The 19,382-nt window shown below is 47.9% G+C and overlaps 30 non-coding genes across 30 annotated transcripts; all 30 read left to right on the top strand.

The window, feature by feature from the left end:
• The first annotated feature begins 423 nt into the window (after positions 1–423).
• On the top strand, positions 424–496 carry TRNAK-UUU. The gene has a single exon. It is a non-coding gene; the product is annotated as a tRNA-Lys (tRNA).
• A 540-nt stretch (positions 497–1,036) lies between these two features.
• On the top strand, positions 1,037–1,109 carry TRNAK-UUU. Its single transcript has one exon. It is a non-coding gene; the product is annotated as a tRNA-Lys (tRNA).
• A 560-nt stretch (positions 1,110–1,669) lies between these two features.
• Positions 1,670–1,742, top strand: TRNAK-UUU. The gene has a single exon. It is a non-coding gene; the product is annotated as a tRNA-Lys (tRNA).
• Positions 1,743–2,282: 540 nt separating this feature from the next.
• Positions 2,283–2,355, top strand: TRNAK-UUU. The gene has a single exon. It is a non-coding gene; the product is annotated as a tRNA-Lys (tRNA).
• Positions 2,356–2,895: 540 nt separating this feature from the next.
• Positions 2,896–2,968, top strand: TRNAK-UUU. Its single transcript has one exon. It is a non-coding gene; the product is annotated as a tRNA-Lys (tRNA).
• A 559-nt stretch (positions 2,969–3,527) lies between these two features.
• Positions 3,528–3,600, top strand: TRNAK-UUU. Its single transcript has one exon. It is a non-coding gene; the product is annotated as a tRNA-Lys (tRNA).
• Positions 3,601–4,140: 540 nt separating this feature from the next.
• TRNAK-UUU lies at positions 4,141–4,213 on the top strand. The gene has a single exon. It is a non-coding gene; the product is annotated as a tRNA-Lys (tRNA).
• A 540-nt stretch (positions 4,214–4,753) lies between these two features.
• Positions 4,754–4,826, top strand: TRNAK-UUU. Its single transcript has one exon. It is a non-coding gene; the product is annotated as a tRNA-Lys (tRNA).
• Positions 4,827–5,385: 559 nt separating this feature from the next.
• On the top strand, positions 5,386–5,458 carry TRNAK-UUU. Its single transcript has one exon. It is a non-coding gene; the product is annotated as a tRNA-Lys (tRNA).
• A 540-nt stretch (positions 5,459–5,998) lies between these two features.
• Positions 5,999–6,071, top strand: TRNAK-UUU. Its single transcript has one exon. It is a non-coding gene; the product is annotated as a tRNA-Lys (tRNA).
• A 559-nt stretch (positions 6,072–6,630) lies between these two features.
• On the top strand, positions 6,631–6,703 carry TRNAK-UUU. Its single transcript has one exon. It is a non-coding gene; the product is annotated as a tRNA-Lys (tRNA).
• A 560-nt stretch (positions 6,704–7,263) lies between these two features.
• Positions 7,264–7,336, top strand: TRNAK-UUU. The gene has a single exon. It is a non-coding gene; the product is annotated as a tRNA-Lys (tRNA).
• Positions 7,337–7,877: 541 nt separating this feature from the next.
• On the top strand, positions 7,878–7,950 carry TRNAK-UUU. Its single transcript has one exon. It is a non-coding gene; the product is annotated as a tRNA-Lys (tRNA).
• Positions 7,951–8,489: 539 nt separating this feature from the next.
• TRNAK-UUU lies at positions 8,490–8,562 on the top strand. The gene has a single exon. It is a non-coding gene; the product is annotated as a tRNA-Lys (tRNA).
• Positions 8,563–9,101: 539 nt separating this feature from the next.
• TRNAK-UUU lies at positions 9,102–9,174 on the top strand. Its single transcript has one exon. It is a non-coding gene; the product is annotated as a tRNA-Lys (tRNA).
• A 559-nt stretch (positions 9,175–9,733) lies between these two features.
• On the top strand, positions 9,734–9,806 carry TRNAK-UUU. Its single transcript has one exon. It is a non-coding gene; the product is annotated as a tRNA-Lys (tRNA).
• A 539-nt stretch (positions 9,807–10,345) lies between these two features.
• Positions 10,346–10,418, top strand: TRNAK-UUU. Its single transcript has one exon. It is a non-coding gene; the product is annotated as a tRNA-Lys (tRNA).
• A 560-nt stretch (positions 10,419–10,978) lies between these two features.
• Positions 10,979–11,051, top strand: TRNAK-UUU. The gene has a single exon. It is a non-coding gene; the product is annotated as a tRNA-Lys (tRNA).
• A 559-nt stretch (positions 11,052–11,610) lies between these two features.
• On the top strand, positions 11,611–11,683 carry TRNAK-UUU. The gene has a single exon. It is a non-coding gene; the product is annotated as a tRNA-Lys (tRNA).
• A 539-nt stretch (positions 11,684–12,222) lies between these two features.
• TRNAK-UUU lies at positions 12,223–12,295 on the top strand. The gene has a single exon. It is a non-coding gene; the product is annotated as a tRNA-Lys (tRNA).
• A 560-nt stretch (positions 12,296–12,855) lies between these two features.
• On the top strand, positions 12,856–12,928 carry TRNAK-UUU. The gene has a single exon. It is a non-coding gene; the product is annotated as a tRNA-Lys (tRNA).
• Positions 12,929–13,487: 559 nt separating this feature from the next.
• TRNAK-UUU lies at positions 13,488–13,560 on the top strand. Its single transcript has one exon. It is a non-coding gene; the product is annotated as a tRNA-Lys (tRNA).
• Positions 13,561–14,100: 540 nt separating this feature from the next.
• TRNAK-UUU lies at positions 14,101–14,173 on the top strand. Its single transcript has one exon. It is a non-coding gene; the product is annotated as a tRNA-Lys (tRNA).
• Positions 14,174–14,721: 548 nt separating this feature from the next.
• Positions 14,722–14,794, top strand: TRNAK-UUU. The gene has a single exon. It is a non-coding gene; the product is annotated as a tRNA-Lys (tRNA).
• Positions 14,795–15,333: 539 nt separating this feature from the next.
• Positions 15,334–15,406, top strand: TRNAK-UUU. Its single transcript has one exon. It is a non-coding gene; the product is annotated as a tRNA-Lys (tRNA).
• Positions 15,407–15,966: 560 nt separating this feature from the next.
• TRNAK-UUU lies at positions 15,967–16,039 on the top strand. The gene has a single exon. It is a non-coding gene; the product is annotated as a tRNA-Lys (tRNA).
• A 1,172-nt stretch (positions 16,040–17,211) lies between these two features.
• Positions 17,212–17,284, top strand: TRNAK-UUU. The gene has a single exon. It is a non-coding gene; the product is annotated as a tRNA-Lys (tRNA).
• Positions 17,285–17,806: 522 nt separating this feature from the next.
• On the top strand, positions 17,807–17,879 carry TRNAK-UUU. The gene has a single exon. It is a non-coding gene; the product is annotated as a tRNA-Lys (tRNA).
• A 540-nt stretch (positions 17,880–18,419) lies between these two features.
• TRNAK-UUU lies at positions 18,420–18,492 on the top strand. The gene has a single exon. It is a non-coding gene; the product is annotated as a tRNA-Lys (tRNA).
• Positions 18,493–19,052: 560 nt separating this feature from the next.
• TRNAK-UUU lies at positions 19,053–19,125 on the top strand. The gene has a single exon. It is a non-coding gene; the product is annotated as a tRNA-Lys (tRNA).
• Positions 19,126–19,382: the final 257 nt, after the last annotated feature.

A 19,382-nucleotide genomic window follows, 5' to 3' on the forward strand; every position in this document is an offset into this window, starting at 1 on the left:
GAATCTGCGCCAGAAATAAAGATGGCTGAAGGTGATTGCTAGAACAACTGTTTGGCAGCTACCTGGGCTCAAGTAAACAATCTGTGGTTGGCACTCGCCACTCGTTCTTCACTTGCAACCAGAGTGGATTCTACCTTGTTTTTTGGCCTGCGTTTCCTCTGCTGGACCTGGCATCATGAGGCTAAAGGTGAACTGTCTTTATTTGTAACCCAGTCACTGATTAAGAATACTGGAAGCGTCTTGGTCCAGGGTTAAGGAAGCCTTTGGGGCGGTGTCTTTTTGCAAGGCCCTTGTTTCCGGTGAAAGAGCATTGACCTATAGGTAAAACTAAGCCAGAAACCTCAGATTAAAAGAATGCACTTTTTCCACCATAGATGTCAAGATTCAAGCAGCTTGGACTGCTCTGGAGGTAGAGCTTTCAGAGCCCGGATAGCTCAGTCGGTAGAGCATCAGACTTTTAATCTGAGGGTCCAGGGTTCAAGTCCCTGTTCGGGCGCTGCCTTTAAACTACCTGTGAGGTCCTTGAGCTGACGATAGGGCAGTCTTTATGCACATCTGCCAGGAATGCTCACTGGACCAAAGAGTTAAAAATGTCCTAGGACGCCAACTCCCCCCTCTTGGCTCTTGGAATCTGCGCCAGAAATAAAGATGGCTGAAGGTGATTGCTAGAACAACTGTTTGGGCTCCAGTAAACAATCTGTGGTTGGCACTCGCCACTCGTTCTTCACTTGCCAGAGTGGATTCTACCTTGTTTTTTGGCCTGCGTTTCCTCCGCTGGACCTGGCATCATGAGGCTAAAGGTGAACTGTCTTTATTTGTAACCCAGTCACTGATTAAGAATACTGGAAGCGTCTTGGTCCAGGGTTAAGGAAGCCTTTGGGGCGGTGTCTTTTTGCAAGGCCCTTGTTTCCGGTGAAAGAGCATTGACCTATAGGTAAAACTAAGCCAGAAACCTCAGATTAAAAGAATGCACTTTTTACACCATAGATGTCAAGATTCAAGCAGCTTGGACTGCTCTGGAGGTAGAGCTTTCAGAGCCCGGATAGCTCAGTCGGTAGAGCATCAGACTTTTAATCTGAGGGTCCAGGGTTCAAGTCCCTGTTCGGGCGCTGCCTTTAAACTACCTGTGAGGTCCTTGAGCTGACGATAGGGCAGTCTTTATGCACATCTGCCAGGAATGCTCACTGGACCAAAGAGTTAAAAATGTCCTAGGACGCCAACTCCCCCCTCTAGGCTCTTGGAATCTGCGCCAGAAATAAAGATGGCTGAAGGTGATTGCTAGAACAACTGTTTGGCAGCTTACCTGGGCTCAAGTAAACAATCTGTGGTTGGAACTCGCCACTCGTTCTTCACTTGCCTATAATCCAGAGTGGATTCTACCTTGTTTTTTGGCCTGCGTTTCCTCCGCTGGACCTGGCATCATGAGGCTAAAGGTGAACTGTCTTTATTTGTAACCCAGTCACTGATTAAGAATACTGGAAGCGTCTTGGTCCAGGGTTAAGGAAGCCTTTGGGGCGGTGTCTTTTTGCAAGGCCCTTGTTTCCGGTGAAAGAGCATTGACCTATAGGTAAAACTAAGCCAGAAACCTCAGATTAAAAGAATGCACTTTTTCCACCATAGATGTCAAGATTCAAGCAGCTTGGACTGCTCTGGAGGTAGAGCTTTCAGAGCCCGGATAGCTCAGTCGGTAGAGCATCAGACTTTTAATCTGAGGGTCCAGGGTTCAAGTCCCTGTTCGGGCGCTGCCTTAAAACTACCTGTGAGGTCCTTGAGCTGACGATAGGGCAGTCTTTATGCACATCTGCCAGGAATGCTCACTGGACCAAAGAGTTAAAAATGTCCTAGGACGCCAACTCCCCCCTCTAGGCTCTTGGAATCTGCGCCAGAAATAAAGATGGCTGAAGGTGATTGCTAGAACAACTGTTTGGGCTCCAGTAAACAATCTGTGGTTGGCATTCGCCACTCGTTCTTCACTTGCCAGAGTGGATTCTACCTTGTTTTTTGGCCTGCGTTTCCTCTGCTGGACCTGGCATCATGAGGCTAAAGGTGAACTGTCTTTATTTGTAACCCAGTTACTGATTAAGAATACTGGAAGCGTCTTGGTCCAGGGTTAAGGAAGCCTTTGGGGCGGTGTCTTTTTGCAAGGCCCTTGTTTCCGGTGAAAGAGCATTGACCTATAGGTAAAACTAAGCCAGAAACCTCAGATTAAAAGAATGCACTTTTTACACCATAGATGTCAAGATTCAAGCAGCTTGGACTGCTCTGGAGGTAGAGCTTTCAGAGCCCGGATAGCTCAGTCGGTAGAGCATCAGACTTTTAATCTGAGGGTCCAGGGTTCAAGTCCCTGTTCGGGCGCAGCCTTTAAACTACCTGTGAGGTCCTTGAGCTGACGATAGGGCAGTCTTTATGCACATCTGCCAGGAATGCTCACTGGACCAAAGAGTTAAAAATGTCCTAGGACGCCAACTCCCCCCTCTAGGCTCTTGGAATCTGCGCCAGAAATAAAGATGGCTGAAGGTGATTGCTAGAACAACTGTTTGGGCTCCAGTAAACAATCTGTGGTTGGCACTCGCCACTCGTTCTTCACTTGCCAGAGTGGATTCTACCTTGTTTTTTGGCCTGCGTTTCCTCTGCTGGACCTGGCATCATGAGGCTAAAGGTGAACTGTCTTTATTTGTAACCCAGTCACTGATTAAGAATACTGGAAGCGTCTTGGTCCAGGGTTAAGGAAGCCTTTGGGGCGGTGTCTTTTTGCAAGGCCCTTGTTTCCGGTGAAAGAGCATTGACCTATAGGTAAAACTAAGCCAGAAACCTCAGATTAAAAGAATGCACTTTTTACACCATAGATGTCAAGATTCAAGCAGCTTGGACTGCTCTGGAGGTAGAGCTTTCAGAGCCCGGATAGCTCAGTCGGTAGAGCATCAGACTTTTAATCTGAGGGTCCAGGGTTCAAGTCCCTGTTCGGGCGCTGCCTTTAAACTACCTGTGAGGTCCTTGAGCTGACGATAGGGCAGTCTTTATGCACATCTGCCAGGAATGCTCACTGGACCAAAGAGTTAAAAATGTCCTAGGACGCCAACTCCCCCCTCTAGGCTCTTGGAATCTGCGCCAGAAATAAAGATGGCTGAAGGTGATTGCTAGAACAACTGTTTGGCAGCTTACCTGGGCTCAAGTAAACAATCTGTGGTTGGACTCGCCACTCGTTCTTCACTTGCCTATAATCCAGAGTGGATTCTACCTTGTTTTTTGGCCTGCGTTTCCTCTGCTGGACCTGGCATCATGAGGCTAAAGGTGAACTGTCTTTATTTGTAACCCAGTTACTGATTAAGAATACTGGAAGCGTCTTGGTCCAGGGTTAAGGAAGCCTTTGGGGCGGTGTCTTTTTGCAAGGCCCTTGTTTCCGGTGAAAGAGCATTGACCTATAGGTAAAACTAAGCCAGAAACCTCAGATTAAAAGAATGCACTTTTTCCACCATAGATGTCAAGATTCAAGCAGCTTGGACTGCTCTGGAGGTAGAGCTTTCAGAGCCCGGATAGCTCAGTCGGTAGAGCATCAGACTTTTAATCTGAGGGTCCAGGGTTCAAGTCCCTGTTCGGGCGCTGCCTTTAAACTACCTGTGAGGTCCTTGAGCTGACGATAGGGCAGTCTTTATGCACATCTGCCAGGAATGCTCACTGGACCAAAGAGTTAAAAATGTCCTAGGACGCCAACTCCCCCCTCTAGGCTCTTGGAATCTGCGCCAGAAATAAAGATGGCTGAAGGTGATTGCTAGAACAACTGTTTGGGCTCCAGTAAACAATCTGTGGTTGGCACTCGCCACTCGTTCTTCACTTGCCAGAGTGGATTCTACCTTGTTTTTTGGCCTGCGTTTCCTCTGCTGGACCTGGCATCATGAGGCTAAAGGTGAACTGTCTTTATTTGTAACCCAGTCACTGATTAAGAATACTGGAAGCGTCTTGGTCCAGGGTTAAGGAAGCCTTTGGGGCGGTGTCTTTTTGCAAGGCCCTTGTTTCCGGTGAAAGAGCATTGACCTATAGGTAAAACTAAGCCAGAAACCTCAGATTAAAAGAATGCACTTTTTACACCATAGATGTCAAGATTCAAGCAGCTTGGACTGCTCTGGAGGTAGAGCTTTCAGAGCCCGGATAGCTCAGTCGGTAGAGCATCAGACTTTTAATCTGAGGGTCCAGGGTTCAAGTCCCTGTTCGGGCGCTGCCTTTAAACTACCTGTGAGGTCCTTGAGCTGACGATAGGGCAGTCTTTATGCACATCTGCCAGGAATGCTCACTGGACCAAAGAGTTAAAAATGTCCTAGGACGCCAACTCCCCCCTCTAGGCTCTTGGAATCTGCGCCAGAAATAAAGATGGCTGAAGGTGATTGCTAGAACAACTGTTTGGGCTCCAGTAAACAATCTGTGGTTGGCACTCGCCACTCGTTCTTCACTTGCCAGAGTGGATTCTACCTTGTTTTTTGGCCTGCGTTTCCTCCGCTGGACCTGGCATCATGAGGCTAAAGGTGAACTGTCTTTATTTGTAACCCAGTCACTGATTAAGAATACTGGAAGCGTCTTGGTCCAGGGTTAAGGAAGCCTTTGGGGCGGTGTCTTTTTGCAAGGCCCTTGTTTCCGGTGAAAGAGCATTGACCTATAGGTAAAACTAAGCCAGAAACCTCAGATTAAAAGAATGCACTTTTTACACCATAGATGTCAAGATTCAAGCAGCTTGGACTGCTCTGGAGGTAGAGCTTTCAGAGCCCGGATAGCTCAGTCGGTAGAGCATCAGACTTTTAATCTGAGGGTCCAGGGTTCAAGTCCCTGTTCGGGCGCTGCCTTTAAACTACCTGTGAGGTCCTTGAGCTGACGATAGGGCAGTCTTTATGCACATCTGCCAGGAATGCTCACTGGACCAAAGAGTTAAAAATGTCCTAGGACGCCAACTCCCCCCTCTAGGCTCTTGGAATCTGCGCCAGAAATAAAGATGGCTGAAGGTGATTGCTAGAACAACTGTTTGGCAGCTTACCTGGGCTCAAGTAAACAATCTGTGGTTGGACTCGCCACTCGTTCTTCACTTGCCTATAATCCAGAGTGGATTCTACATTGTTTTTTGGCCTGCGTTTCCTCTGCTGGACCTGGCATCATGAGGCTAAAGGTGAACTGTCTTTATTTGTAACCCAGTTACTGATTAAGAATACTGGAAGCGTCTTGGTCCAGGGTTAAGGAAGCCTTTGGGGCGGTGTCTTTTTGCAAGGCCCTTGTTTCCGGTGAAAGAGCATTGACCTATAGGTAAAACTAAGCCAGAAACCTCAGATTAAAAGAATGCACTTTTTCCACCATAGATGTCAAGATTCAAGCAGCTTGGACTGCTCTGGAGGTAGAGCTTTCAGAGCCCGGATAGCTCAGTCGGTAGAGCATCAGACTTTTAATCTGAGGGTCCAGGGTTCAAGTCCCTGTTCGGGCGCTGCCTTTAAACTACCTGTGAGGTCCTTGAGCTGACGATAGGGCAGTCTTTATGCACATCTGCCAGGAATGCTCACTGGACCAAAGAGTTAAAAATGTCCTAGGACGCCAACTCCCCCCTCTAGGCTCTTGGAATCTGCGCCAGAAATAAAGATGGCTGAAGGTGATTGCTAGAACAACTGTTTGGGCTCCAGTAAACAATCTGTGGTTGGCACTCGCCACTCGTTCTTCACTTGCCAGAGTGGATTCTACCTTGTTTTTTGGCCTGCGTTTCCTCTGCTGGACCTGGCATCATGAGGCTAAAGGTGAACTGTCTTTATTTGTAACCCAGTTACTGATTAAGAATACTGGAAGCGTCTTGGTCCAGGGTTAAGGAAGCCTTTGGGGCGGTGTCTTTTTGCAAGGCCCTTGTTTCCGGTGAAAGAGCATTGACCTATAGGTAAAACTAAGCCAGAAACCTCAGATTAAAAGAATGCACTTTTTACACCATAGATGTCAAGATTCAAGCAGCTTGGACTGCTCTGGAGGTAGAGCTTTCAGAGCCCGGATAGCTCAGTCGGTAGAGCATCAGACTTTTAATCTGAGGGTCCAGGGTTCAAGTCCCTGTTCGGGCGCTGCCTTTAAACTACCTGTGAGGTCCTTGAGCTGACGATAGGGCAGTCTTTATGCACATCTGCCAGGAATGCTCACTGGACCAAAGAGTTAAAAATGTCCTAGGACGCCAACTCCCCCCTCTAGGCTCTTGGAATCTGCGCCAGAAATAAAGATGGCTGAAGGTGATTGCTAGAACAACTGTTTGGCAGCTTACCTGGGCTCAAGTAAACAATCTGTGGTTGGACTCGCCACTCGTTCTTCACTTGCCTATAATCCAGAGTGGATTCTACCTTGTTTTTTGGCCTGCGTTTCCTCTGCTGGACCTGGCATCATGAGGCTAAAGGTGAACTGTCTTTATTTGTAACCCAGTTACTGATTAAGAATACTGGAAGCGTCTTGGTCCAGGGTTAAGGAAGCCTTTGGGGCGGTGTCTTTTTGCAAGGCCCTTGTTTCCGGTGAAAGAGCATTGACCTATAGGTAAAACTAAGCCAGAAACCTCAGATTAAAAGAATGCACTTTTTCCACCGTAGATGTCAAGATTCAAGCAGCTTGGACTGCTCTGGAGGTAGAGCTTTCAGAGCCCGGATAGCTCAGTCGGTAGAGCATCAGACTTTTAATCTGAGGGTCCAGGGTTCAAGTCCCTGTTCGGGCGCTGCCTTTAAACTACCTGTGAGGTCCTTGAGCTGACGATAGGGCAGTCTTTATGCACATCTGCCAGGAATGCTCACTGGACCAAAGAGTTAAAAATGTCCTAGGACGCCAACTCCCCCCTCTAGGCTCTTGGAATCTGCGCCAGAAATAAAGATGGCTGAAGGTGATTGCTAGAACAACTGTTTGGCAGCTTACCTGGGCTCAAGTAAACAATCTGTGGTTGGAACTCGCCACTCGTTCTTCACTTGCCTATAATCCAGAGTGGATTCTACCTTGTTTTTTGGCCTGCGTTTCCTCTGCTGGACCTGGCATCATGAGGCTAAAGGTGAACTGTCTTTATTTGTAACCCAGTTACTGATTAAGAATACTGGAAGCGTCTTGGTCCAGGGTTAAGGAAGCCTTTGGGGCGGTGTCTTTTTGCAAGGCCCTTGTTTCCGGTGAAAGAGCATTGACCTATAGGTAAAACTAAGCCAGAAACCTCAGATTAAAAGAATGCACTTTTTCCACCATAGATGTCAAGATTCAAGCAGCTTGGACTGCTCTGGAGGTAGAGCTTTCAGAGCCCGGATAGCTCAGTCGGTAGAGCATCAGACTTTTAATCTGAGGGTCCAGGGTTCAAGTCCCTGTTCGGGCGCTGCCTTTAAACTACCTGTGAGGTCCTTGAGCTGACGATAGGGCAGTCTTTATGCACATCTGCCAGGAATGCTCACTGGACCAAAGAGTTAAAAATGTCCTAGGACGCCAACTCCCCCCTCTAGGCTCTTGGAATCTGCGCCAGAAATAAAGATGGCTGAAGGTGATTGCTAGAACAACTGTTTGGGCTCCAGTAAACAATCTGTGGTTGGCATTTCGCCACTCGTTATTCACTTGCCAGAGTGGATTCTACCTTGTTTTTTGGCCTGCGTTTCCTCTGCTGGACCTGGCATCATGAGGCTAAAGGTGAACTGTCTTTATTTGTAACCCAGTCACTGATTAAGAATACTGGAAGCGTCTTGGTCCAGGGTTAAGGAAGCCTTTGGGGCGGTGTCTTTTTGCAAGGCCCTTGTTTCCGGTGAAAGAGCATTGACCTATAGGTAAAACTAAGCCAGAAACCTCAGATTAAAAGAATGCACTTTTTACACCATAGATGTCAAGATTCAAGCAGCTTGGACTGCTCTGGAGGTAGAGCTTTCAGAGCCCGGATAGCTCAGTCGGTAGAGCATCAGACTTTTAATCTGAGGGTCCAGGGTTCAAGTCCCTGTTCGGGCGCTGCCTTTAAACTACCTGTGAGGTCCTTGAGCTGACGATAGGGCAGTCTTTATGCACATCTGCCAGGAATGCTCACTGGACCAAAGAGTTAAAAATGTCCTAGGACGCCAACTCCCCCCTCTAGGCTCTTGGAATCTGCGCCAGAAATAAAGATGGCTGAAGGTGATTGCTAGAACAACTGTTTGGGCTCCAGTAAACAATCTGTGGTTGGCACTCGCCACTCGTTCTTCACTTGCCAGAGTGGATTCTACCTTGTTTTTTGGCCTGCGTTTCCTCGCTGGACCTGGCATCATGAGGCTAAAGGTGAACTGTCTTTATTTGTAACCCAGTCACTGATTAAGAATACTGGAAGCGTCTTGGTCCAGGGTTAAGGAAGCCTTTGGGGCGGTGTCTTTTTGCAAGGCCCTTGTTTCCGGTGAAAGAGCATTGACCTATAGGTAAAACTAAGCCAGAAACCTCAGATTAAAAGAATGCTCTTTTTCCACCATAGATGTCAAGATTCAAGCAGCTTGGACTGCTCTGGAGGGAGAGCTTTCAGAGCCCGGATAGCTCAGTCGGTAGAGCATCAGACTTTTAATCTGAGGGTCCAGGGTTCAAGTCCCTGTTCGGGCGCTGCCTTTAAACTACCTGTGAGGTCCTTGAGCTGACGATAGGGCAGTCTTTATGCACATCTGCCAGGAATGCTCACTGGACCAAAGAGTTAAAAATGTCCTAGGACGCCAACTCCCCCCTCTAGGCTCTTGGAATCTGCGCCAGAAATAAAGATGGCTGAAGGTGATTGCTAGAACAACTGTTTGGGCTCCAGTAAACAATCTGTGGTTGGCACTCGCCACTCGTTCTTCACTTGCCAGAGTGGATTCTACCTTGTTTTTTGGCCTGCGTTTCCTCGCTGGACCTGGCATCATGAGGCTAAAGGTGAACTGTCTTTATTTGTAACCCAGTCACTGATTAAGAATACTGGAAGCGTCTTGGTCCAGGGTTAAGGAAGCCTTTGGGGCGGTGTCTTTTTGCAAGGCCCTTGTTTCCGGTGAAAGAGCATTGACCTATAGGTAAAACTAAGCCAGAAACCTCAGATTAAAAGAATGCACTTTTTCCACCATAGATGTCAAGATTCAAGCAGCTTGGACTGCTCTGGAGGTAGAGCTTTCAGAGCCCGGATAGCTCAGTCGGTAGAGCATCAGACTTTTAATCTGAGGGTCCAGGGTTCAAGTCCCTGTTCGGGCGCTGCCTTTAAACTACCTGTGAGGTCCTTGAGCTGACGATAGGGCAGTCTTTATGCACATCTGCCAGGAATGCTCACTGGACCAAAGAGTTAAAAATGTCCTAGGACGCCAACTCCCCCCTCTAGGCTCTTGGAATCTGCGCCAGAAATAAAGATGGCTGAAGGTGATTGCTAGAACAACTGTTTGGCAGCTTACCTGGGCTCAAGTAAACAATCTGTGGTTGGACTCGCCACTCGTTCTTCACTTGCCTATAATCCAGAGTGGATTCTACCTTGTTTTTTGGCCTGCGTTTCCTCTGCTGGACCTGGCATCATGAGGCTAAAGGTGAACTGTCTTTATTTGTAACCCAGTTACTGATTAAGAATACTGGAAGCGTCTTGGTCCAGGGTTAAGGAAGCCTTTGGGGCGGTGTCTTTTTGCAAGGCCCTTGTTTCCGGTGAAAGAGCATTGACCTATAGGTAAAACTAAGCCAGAAACCTCAGATTAAAAGAATGCACTTTTTCCACCATAGATGTCAAGATTCAAGCAGCTTGGACTGCTCTGGAGGTAGAGCTTTCAGAGCCCGGATAGCTCAGTCGGTAGAGCATCAGACTTTTAATCTGAGGGTCCAGGGTTCAAGTCCCTGTTCGGGCGCTGCCTTTAAACTACCTGTGAGGTCCTTGAGCTGACGATAGGGCAGTCTTTATGCACATCTGCCAGGAATGCTCACTGGACCAAAGAGTTAAAAATGTCCTAGGACGCCAACTCCCCCCTCTAGGCTCTTGGAATCTGCGCCAGAAATAAAGATGGCTGAAGGTGATTGCTAGAACAACTGTTTGGGCTCCAGTAAACAATCTGTGGTTGGCACTCGCCACTCGTTCTTCACTTGCCAGAGTGGATTCTACCTTGTTTTTTGGCCTGCGTTTCCTCGCTGGACCTGGCATCATGAGGCTAAAGGTGAACTGTCTTTATTTGTAACCCAGTCACTGATTAAGAATACTGGAAGCGTCTTGGTCCAGGGTTAAGGAAGCCTTTGGGGCGGTGTCTTTTTGCAAGGCCCTTGTTTCCGGTGAAAGAGCATTGACCTATAGGTAAAACTAAGCCAGAAACCTCAGATTAAAAGAATGCACTTTTTACACCATAGATGTCAAGATTCAAGCAGCTTGGACTGCTCTGGAGGTAGAGCTTTCAGAGCCCGGATAGCTCAGTCGGTAGAGCATCAGACTTTTAATCTGAGGGTCCAGGGTTCAAGTCCCTGTTCGGGCGCTGCCTTTAAACTACCTGTGAGGTCCTTGAGCTGACGATAGGGCAGTCTTTATGCACATCTGCCAGGAATGCTCACTGGACCAAAGAGTTAAAAATGTCCTAGGACGCCAACTCCCCCCTCTAGGCTCTTGGAATCTGCGCCAGAAATAAAGATGGCTGAAGGTGATTGCTAGAACAACTGTTTGGCAGCTTACCTGGGCTCAAGTAAACAATCTGTGGTTGGAACTCGCCACTCGTTCTTCACTTGCCTATAATCCAGAGTGGATTCTACCTTGTTTTTTGGCCTGCGTTTCCTCTGCTGGACCTGGCATCATGAGGCTAAAGGTGAACTGTCTTTATTTGTAACCCAGTCACTGATTAAGAATACTGGAAGCGTCTTGGTCCAGGGTTAAGGAAGCCTTTGGGGCGGTGTCTTTTTGCAAGGCCCTTGTTTCCGGTGAAAGAGCATTGACCTATAGGTAAAACTAAGCCAGAAACCTCAGATTAAAAGAATGCACTTTTTACACCATAGATGTCAAGATTCAAGCAGCTTGGACTGCTCTGGAGGTAGAGCTTTCAGAGCCCGGATAGCTCAGTCGGTAGAGCATCAGACTTTTAATCTGAGGGTCCAGGGTTCAAGTCCCTGTTCGGGCGCAGCCTTTAAACTACCTGTGAGGTCCTTGAGCTGACGATAGGGCAGTCTTTATGCACATCTGCCAGGAATGCTCACTGGACCAAAGAGTTAAAAATGTCCTAGGACGCCAACTCCCCCCTCTAGGCTCTTGGAATCTGCGCCAGAAATAAAGATGGCTGAAGGTGATTGCTAGAACAACTGTTTGGCAGCTTACCTGGGCTCAAGTAAACAATCTGTGGTTGGACTCGCCACTCGTTCTTCACTTGCCTATAATCCAGAGTGGATTCTACCTTGTTTTTTGGCCTGCGTTTCCTCTGCTGGACCTGGCATCATGAGGCTAAAGGTGAACTGTCTTTATTTGTAACCCAGTTACTGATTAAGAATACTGGAAGCGTCTTGGTCCAGGGTTAAGGAAGCCTTTGGGGCGGTGTCTTTTTGCAAGGCCCTTGTTTCCGGTGAAAGAGCATTGACCTATAGGTAAAACTAAGCCAGAAACCTCAGATTAAAAGAATGCACTTTTTCCACCATAGATGTCAAGATTCAAGCAGCTTGGACTGCTCTGGAGGTAGAGCTTTCAGAGCCCGGATAGCTCAGTCGGTAGAGCATCAGACTTTTAATCTGAGGGTCCAGGGTTCAAGTCCCTGTTCGGGCGCTGCCTTTAAACTACCTGTGAGGTCCTTGAGCTGACGATAGGGCAGTCTTTATGCACATCTGCCAGGAATGCTCACTGGACCAAAGAGTTAAAAATGTCCTAGGACGCCAACTCCCCCCTCTAGGCTCTTGGAATCTGCGCCAGAAATAAAGATGGCTGAAGGTGATTGCTAGAACAACTGTTTGGGCTCCAGTAAACAATCTGTGGTTGGCACTCGCCACTCGTTCTTCACTTGCCAGAGTGGATTCTACCTTGTTTTTTGGCCTGCGTTTCCTCGCTGGACCTGGCATCATGAGGCTAAAGGTGAACTGTCTTTATTTGTAACCCAGTCACTGATTAAGAATACTGGAAGCGTCTTGGTCCAGGGTTAAGGAAGCCTTTGGGGCGGTGTCTTTTTGCAAGGCCCTTGTTTCCGGTGAAAGAGCATTGACCTATAGGTAAAACTAAGCCAGAAACCTCAGATTAAAAGAATGCTCTTTTTCCACCATAGATGTCAAGATTCAAGCAGCTTGGACTGCTCTGGAGGTAGAGCTTTCAGAGCCCGGATAGCTCAGTCGGTAGGGCATCAGACTTTTAATCTGAGGGTCCAGGGTTCAAGTCCCTGTTCGGGCGCTGCCTTTAAACTACCTGTGAGGTCCTTGAGCTGACGATAGGGCAGTCTTTATGCACATCTGCCAGGAATGCTCACTGGACCAAAGAGTTAAAAATGTCCTAGGACGCCAACTCCCCCCTCTAGGCTCTTGGAATCTGCGCCAGAAATAAAGATGGCTGAAGGTGATTGCTAGAACAACTGTTTGGCAGCTTACCTGGGCTCAAGTAAACAATCTGTGGTTGGAACTCGCCACTCGTTCTTCACTTGCCTATAATCCAGAGTGGATTCTACCTTGTTTTTTGGCCTGCGTTTCCTCTGCTGGACCTGGCATCATGAGGCTAAAGGTGAACTGTCTTTATTTGTAACCCAGTTACTGATTAAGAATACTGGAAGCGTCTTGGTCCAGGGTTAAGGAAGCCTTTGGGGCGGTGTCTTTTTGCAAGGCCCTTGTTTCCGGTGAAAGAGCATTGACCTATAGGTAAAACTAAGCCAGAAACCTCAGATTAAAAGAATGCACTTTTTACACCATAGATGTCAAGATTCAAGCAGCTTGGACTGCTCTGGAGGTAGAGCTTTCAGAGCCCGGATAGCTCAGTCGGTAGAGCATCAGACTTTTAATCTGAGGGTCCAGGGTTCAAGTCCCTGTTCGGGCGCTGCCTTTAAACTACCTGTGAGGTCCTTGAGCTGACGATAGGGCAGTCTTTATGCACATCTGCCAGGAATGCTCACTGGACCAAAGAGTTAAAAATGTCCTAGGACGCCAACTCCCCCCTCTAGGCTCTTGGAATCTGCGCCAGAAATAAAGATGGCTGAAGGTGATTGCTAGAACAACTGTTTGGCAGCTTACCTGGGCTCAAGTAAACAATCTGTGGTTGGACTCGCCACTCGTTCTTCACTTGCCTATAATCCAGAGTGGATTCTACCTTGTTTTTTGGCCTGCGTTTCCTCTGCTGGACCTGGCATCATGAGGCTAAAGGTGAACTGTCTTTATTTGTAACCCAGTTACTGATTAAGAATACTGGAAGCGTCTTGGTCCAGGGTTAAGGAAGCCTTTGGGGCGGTGTCTTTTTGCAAGGCCCTTGTTTCCGGTGAAAGAGCATTGACCTATAGGTAAAACTAAGCCAGAAACCTCAGATTAAAAGAATGCACTTTTTCCACCATAGATGTCAAGATTCAAGCAGCTTGGACTGCTCTGGAGGTAGAGCTTTCAGAGCCCGGATAGCTCAGTCGGTAGAGCATCAGACTTTTAATCTGAGGGTCCAGGGTTCAAGTCCCTGTTCGGGCGCTGCCTTTAAACTACCTGTGAGGTCCTTGAGCTGACGATAGGGCAGTCTTTATGCACATCTGCCAGGAATGCTCACTGGACCAAAGAGTTAAAAATGTCCTAGGACGCCAACTCCCCCCTCTAGGCTCTTGGAATCTGCGCCAGAAATAAAGATGGCTGAAGGTGATTGCTAGAACAACTGTTTGGGCTCCAGTAAACAATCTGTGGTTGGCACTCGCCACTCGTTCTTCACTTGCCAGAGTGGATTCTACCTTGTTTTTTGGCCTGCGTTTCCTCCGCTGGACCTGGCATCATGAGGCTAAAGGTGAACTGTCTTTATTTGTAACCCAGTTACTGATTAAGAATACTGGAAGCGTCTTGGTCCAGGGTTAAGGAAGCCTTTGGGGCGGTGTCTTTTTGCAAGGCCCTTGTTTCCGGTGAAAGAGCATTGACCTATAGGTAAAACTAAGCCAGAAACCTCAGATTAAAAGAATGCTCTTTTTCCACCATAGATGTCAAGATTCAAGCAGCTTGGACTGCTCTGGAGGTAGAGCTTTCAGAGCCCGGATAGCTCAGTCGGTAGAGCATCAGACTTTTAATCTGAGGGTCCAGGGTTCAAGTCCCTGTTCGGGCGCTGCCTTTAAACTACCTGTGAGGTCCTTGAGCTGACGATAGGGCAGTCTTTATGCACATCTGCCAGGAATGCTCACTGGACCAAAGAGTTAAAAATGTCCTAGGACGCCAACTCCCCCCTCTAGGCTCTTGGAATCTGCGCCAGAAATAAAGATGGCTGAAGGTGATTGCTAGAACAACTGTTTGGGCTCCAGTAAACAATCTGTGGTTGGCACTCGCCACTCGTTCTTCACTTGCCTATAATCCAGAGTGGATTCTACCTTGTTTTTTGGCCTGCGTTTCCTCTGCTGGACCTGGCATCATGAGGCTAAAGGTGAACTGTCTTTATTTGTAACCCAGTTACTGATTAAGAATACTGGAAGCGTCTTGGTCCAGGGTTAAGGAAGCCTTTGGGGCGGTGTCTTTTTGCAAGGCCCTTGTTTCCGGTGAAAGAGCATTGACCTATAGGTAAAACTAAGCCAGAAACCTCAGATTAAAAGAATGCACTTTTTCCACCATAGATGTCAAGATTCAAGCAGCTTGGACTGCTCTGGAGGTAGAGCTTTCAGAGCCCGGATAGCTCAGTCGGTAGAGCATCAGACTTTTAATCTGAGGGTCCAGGGTTCAAGTCCCTGTTCGGGCGCTGCCTTTAAACTACCTGTGAGGTCCTTGAGCTGACGATAGGGCAGTCTTTATGCACATCTGCCAGGAATGCTCACTGGACCAAAGAGTTAAAAATGTCCTAGGACGCCAACTCCCCCCTCTAGGCTCTTGGAATCTGCGCCAGAAATAAAGATGGCTGAAGGTGATTGCTAGAACAACTGTTTGGGCTCCAGTAAACAATCTGTGGTTGGCACTCGCCACTCGTTCTTCACTTGCCAGAGTGGATTCTACCTTGTTTTTTGGCCTGCGTTTCCTCGCTGGACCTGGCATCATGAGGCTAAAGGTGAACTGTCTTTATTTGTAACCCAGTCACTGATTAAGAATACTGGAAGCGTCTTGGTCCAGGGTTAAGGAAGCCTTTGGGGCGGTGTCTTTTTGCAAGGCCCTTGTTTCCGGTGAAAGAGCATTGACCTATAGGTAAAACTAAGCCAGAAACCTCAGATTAAAAGAATGCACTTTTTCCACCATAGATGTCAAGATTCAAGCAGCTTGGACTGCTCTGGAGGGAGAGCTTTCAGAGCCCGGATAGCTCAGTCGGTAGAGCATCAGACTTTTAATCTGAGGGTCCAGGGTTCAAGTCCCTGTTCGGGCGCTGCCTTTAAACTACCTGTGAGGTCCTTGAGCTGACGATAGGGCAGTCTTTATGCACATCTGCCAGGAATGCTCACTGGACCAAAGAGTTAAAAATGTCCTAGGACGCCAACTCCCCCCTCTAGGCTCTTGGAATCTGCGCCAGAAATAAAGATGGCTGAAGGTGATTGCTAGAACAACTGTTTGGCAGCTTACCTGGGCTCAAGTAAACAATCTGTGGTTGGAACTCGCCACTCGTTCTTCACTTGCCTATAATCCAGAGTGGATTCTACCTTGTTTTTTGGCCTGCGTTTCCTCTGCTGGACCTGGCATCATGAGGCTAAAGGTGAACTGTCTTTATTTGTAACCCAGTCACTGATTAAGAATACTGGAAGCGTCTTGGTCCAGGGTTAAGGAAGCCTTTGGGGCGGTGTCTTTTTGCAAGGCCCTTGTTTCCGGTGAAAGAGCATTGACCTATAGGTAAAACTAAGCCAGAAACCTCAGATTAAAAGAATGCACTTTTTCCACCATAGATGTCAAGATTCAAGCAGCTTGGACTGCTCTGGAGGTAGAGCTTTCAGAGCCCGGATAGCTCAGTCGGTAGAGCATCAGACTTTTAATCTGAGGGTCCAGGGTTCAAGTCCCTGTTCGGGCGCTGCCTTTAAACTACCTGTGAGGTCCTTGAGCTGACGATAGGGCAGTCTTTATGCACATCTGCCAGGAATGCTCACTGGACCAAAGAGTTAAAAATGTCCTAGGACGCCAACTCCCCCCTCTAGGCTCTTGGAATCTGCGCCAGAAATAAAGATGGCTGAAGGTGATTGCTAGAACAACTGTTTGGGCTCCAGTAAACAATCTGTGGTTGGCACTCGCCACTCGTTCTTCACTTGCCAGAGTGGATTCTACCTTGTTTTTTGGCCTGCGTTTCCTCCGCTGGACCTGGCATCATGAGGCTAAAGGTGAACTGTCTTTATTTGTAACCCAGTCACTGATTAAGAATACTGGAAGCGTCTTGGTCCAGGGTTAAGGAAGCCTTTGGGGCGGTGTCTTTTTGCAAGGCCCTTGTTTCCGGTGAAAGAGCATTGACCTATAGGTAAAACTAAGCCAGAAACCTCAGATTAAAAGAATGCACTTTTTACACCATAGATGTCAAGATTCAAGCAGCTTGGACTGCTCTGGAGGTAGAGCTTTCAGAGCCCGGATAGCTCAGTCGGTAGAGCATCAGACTTTTAATCTGAGGGTCCAGGGTTCAAGTCCTGTTCGGGCGCTGCCTTTAAACTACCTGTGAGGTCCTTGAGCTGACGATAGGGCAGTCTTTATGCACATCTGCCAGGAATGCTCACTGGACCAAAGAGTTAAAAATGTCCTAGGACGCCAACTCCCCCCTCTAGGCTCTTGGAATCTGCGCCAGAAATAAAGATGGCTGAAGGTGATTGCTAGAACAACTGTTTGGCAGCTTACCTGGGCTCAAGTAAACAATCTGTGGTTGGGACTCGCCACTCGTTCTTCACTTGCCTATAATCCAGAGTGGATTCTACCTTGTTTTTTGGCCTGCGTTTCCTCTGCTGGACCTGGCATCATGAGGCTAAAGGTGAACTGTCTTTATTTGTAACCCAGTCACTGATTAAGAATACTGGAAGCGTCTTGGTCCAGGGTTAAGGAAGCCTTTGGGGCGGTGTCTTTTTGCAAGGCCCTTGTTTCCGGTGAAAGAGCATTGACCTATAGGTAAAACTAAGCCAGAAACCTCAGATTAAAAGAATGCACTTTTTACACCATAGATGTCAAGATTCAAGCAGCTTGGACTGCTCTGGAGGTAGAGCTTTCAGAGCCCGGATAGCTCAGTCGGTAGAGCATCAGACTTTTAATCTGAGGGTCCAGGGTTCAAGTCCCTGTTCGGGCGCTGCCTTTAAACTACCTGTGAGGTCCTTGAGCTGACGATAGGGCAGTCTTTATGCACATCTGCCAGGAATGCTCACTGGACCAAAGAGTTAAAAATGTCCTAGGACGCCAACTCCCCCCTCTAGGCTCTTGGAATCTGCGCCAGAAATAAAGATGGCTGAAGGTGATTGCTAGAACAACTGTTTGGGCTCCAGTAAACAATCTGTGGTTGGCACTTGCCAGAGTGGATTCTACCTTGTTTTTTGGCCTGCGTTTCCTCCGCTGGACCTGGCATCATGAGGCTAAAGGTGAACTGTCTTTATTTGTAACCCAGTCACTGATTAAGAATACTGGAAGCGTCTTGGTCCAGGGTTAAGGAAGCCTTTGGGGCGGTGTCTTTTTGCAAGGCCCTTGTTTCCGGTGAAAGAGCATTGACCTATAGGTAAAACTAAGCCAGAAACCTCAGATTAAAAGAATGCTCTTTTTCCACCATAGATGTCAAGATTCAAGCAGCTTGGACTGCTCTGGAGGTAGAGCTTTCAGAGCCCGGATAGCTCAGTCGGTAGAGCATCAGACTTTTAATCTGAGGGTCCAGGGTTCAAGTCCCTGTTCGGGCGCTGCCTTTAAACTACCTGTGAGGTCCTTGAGCTGACGATAGGGCAGTCTTTATGCACATCTGCCAGGAATGCTCACTGGACCAAAGAGTTAAAAATGTCCTAGGACGCCAACTCCCCCCTCTAGGCTCTTGGAATCTGCGCCAGAAATAAAGATGGCTGAAGGTGATTGCTAGAACAACTGTTTGGGCTCCAGTAAACAATCTGTGGTTGGCACTCGCCACTCGTTCTTCACTTGCCAGAGTGGATTCTACCTTGTTTTTTGGCCTGCGTTTCCTCCGCTGGACCTGGCATCATGAGGCTAAAGGTGAACTGTCTTTATTTGTAACCCAGTCACTGATTAAGAATACTGGAAGCGTCTTGGTCCAGGGTTAAGGAAGCCTTTGGGGCGGTGTCTTTTTGCAAGGCCCTTGTTTCCGGTGAAAGAGCATTGACCTATAGGTAAAACTAAGCCAGAAACCTCAGATTAAAAGAATGCTCTTTTTCCACCATAGATGTCAAGATTCAAGCAGCTTGGACTGCTCTGGAGGGAGAGCTTTCAGAGCCCGGATAGCTCAGTCGGTAGAGCATCAGACTTTTAATCTGAGGGTCCAGGGTTCAAGTCCCTGTTCGGGCGCTGCCTTTAAACTACCTGTGAGGTCCTTGAGCTGACGATAGGGCAGTCTTTATGCACATCTGCCAGGAATGCTCACTGGACCAAAGAGTTAAAAATGTCCTAGGATGCCAACTCCCCCCTCTAGGCTCTTTGAATCTGCGCCAGAAATAAAGATGGCTGAAGGTGATTGCTAGAACAACTGTTTGGCAGCTTACCTGGGCTCAAGTAAACAATCTGTGGTTGGGACTCGCCACTCGTTCTTCACTTGCCTATAATCCAGAGTGGATTCTACCTTGTTTTTTGGCCTGCGTTTCCTCTGCTGGACCTGGCATCATGAGGCTAAAGGTGAACTGTCTTTATTTGTAACCCAGTCACTGATTAAGAATACTGGAAGCGTCTTGGTCCAGGGTTAAGGAAGCCTTTGGGGCGGTGTCTTTTTGCAAGGCCCTTGTTTCCGGTGAAAGAGCATTGACCTATAGGTAAAACTAAGCCAGAAACCTCAGATTAAAAGAATGCACTTTTTCCACCATAGATGTCAAGATTCAAGCAGCTTGGACTGCTCTGGAGGTAGAGCTTTCAGAGCCCGGATAGCTCAGTCGGTAGAGCATCAGACTTTTAATCTGAGGGTCCAGGGTTCAAGTCCCTGTTCGGGCGATGCCTTTAAACTACCTGTGAGGTCCTTGAGCTGACGATAGGGCAGTCTTTATGCACATCTGCCAGGAATGCTCACTGGACCAAAGAGTTAAAAATGTCCTAGGACGCCAACTCCCCCCTCTAGGCTCTTGGAATCTGCGCCAGAAATAAAGATGGCTGAAGGTGATTGCTAGAACAACTGCTTGGGCTCCAGTAAACAATCTGTGGTTGGCACTCGCCACTCGTTCTTCACTTGCCAGAGTGGATTCTACCTTGTT

The sequence above is a fragment of the Rana temporaria genome, chromosome 3, assembly GCF_905171775.1.
Source record: "Rana temporaria chromosome 3, aRanTem1.1, whole genome shotgun sequence".
NCBI lineage: Eukaryota > Metazoa > Chordata > Amphibia > Anura > Ranidae > Rana > Rana temporaria.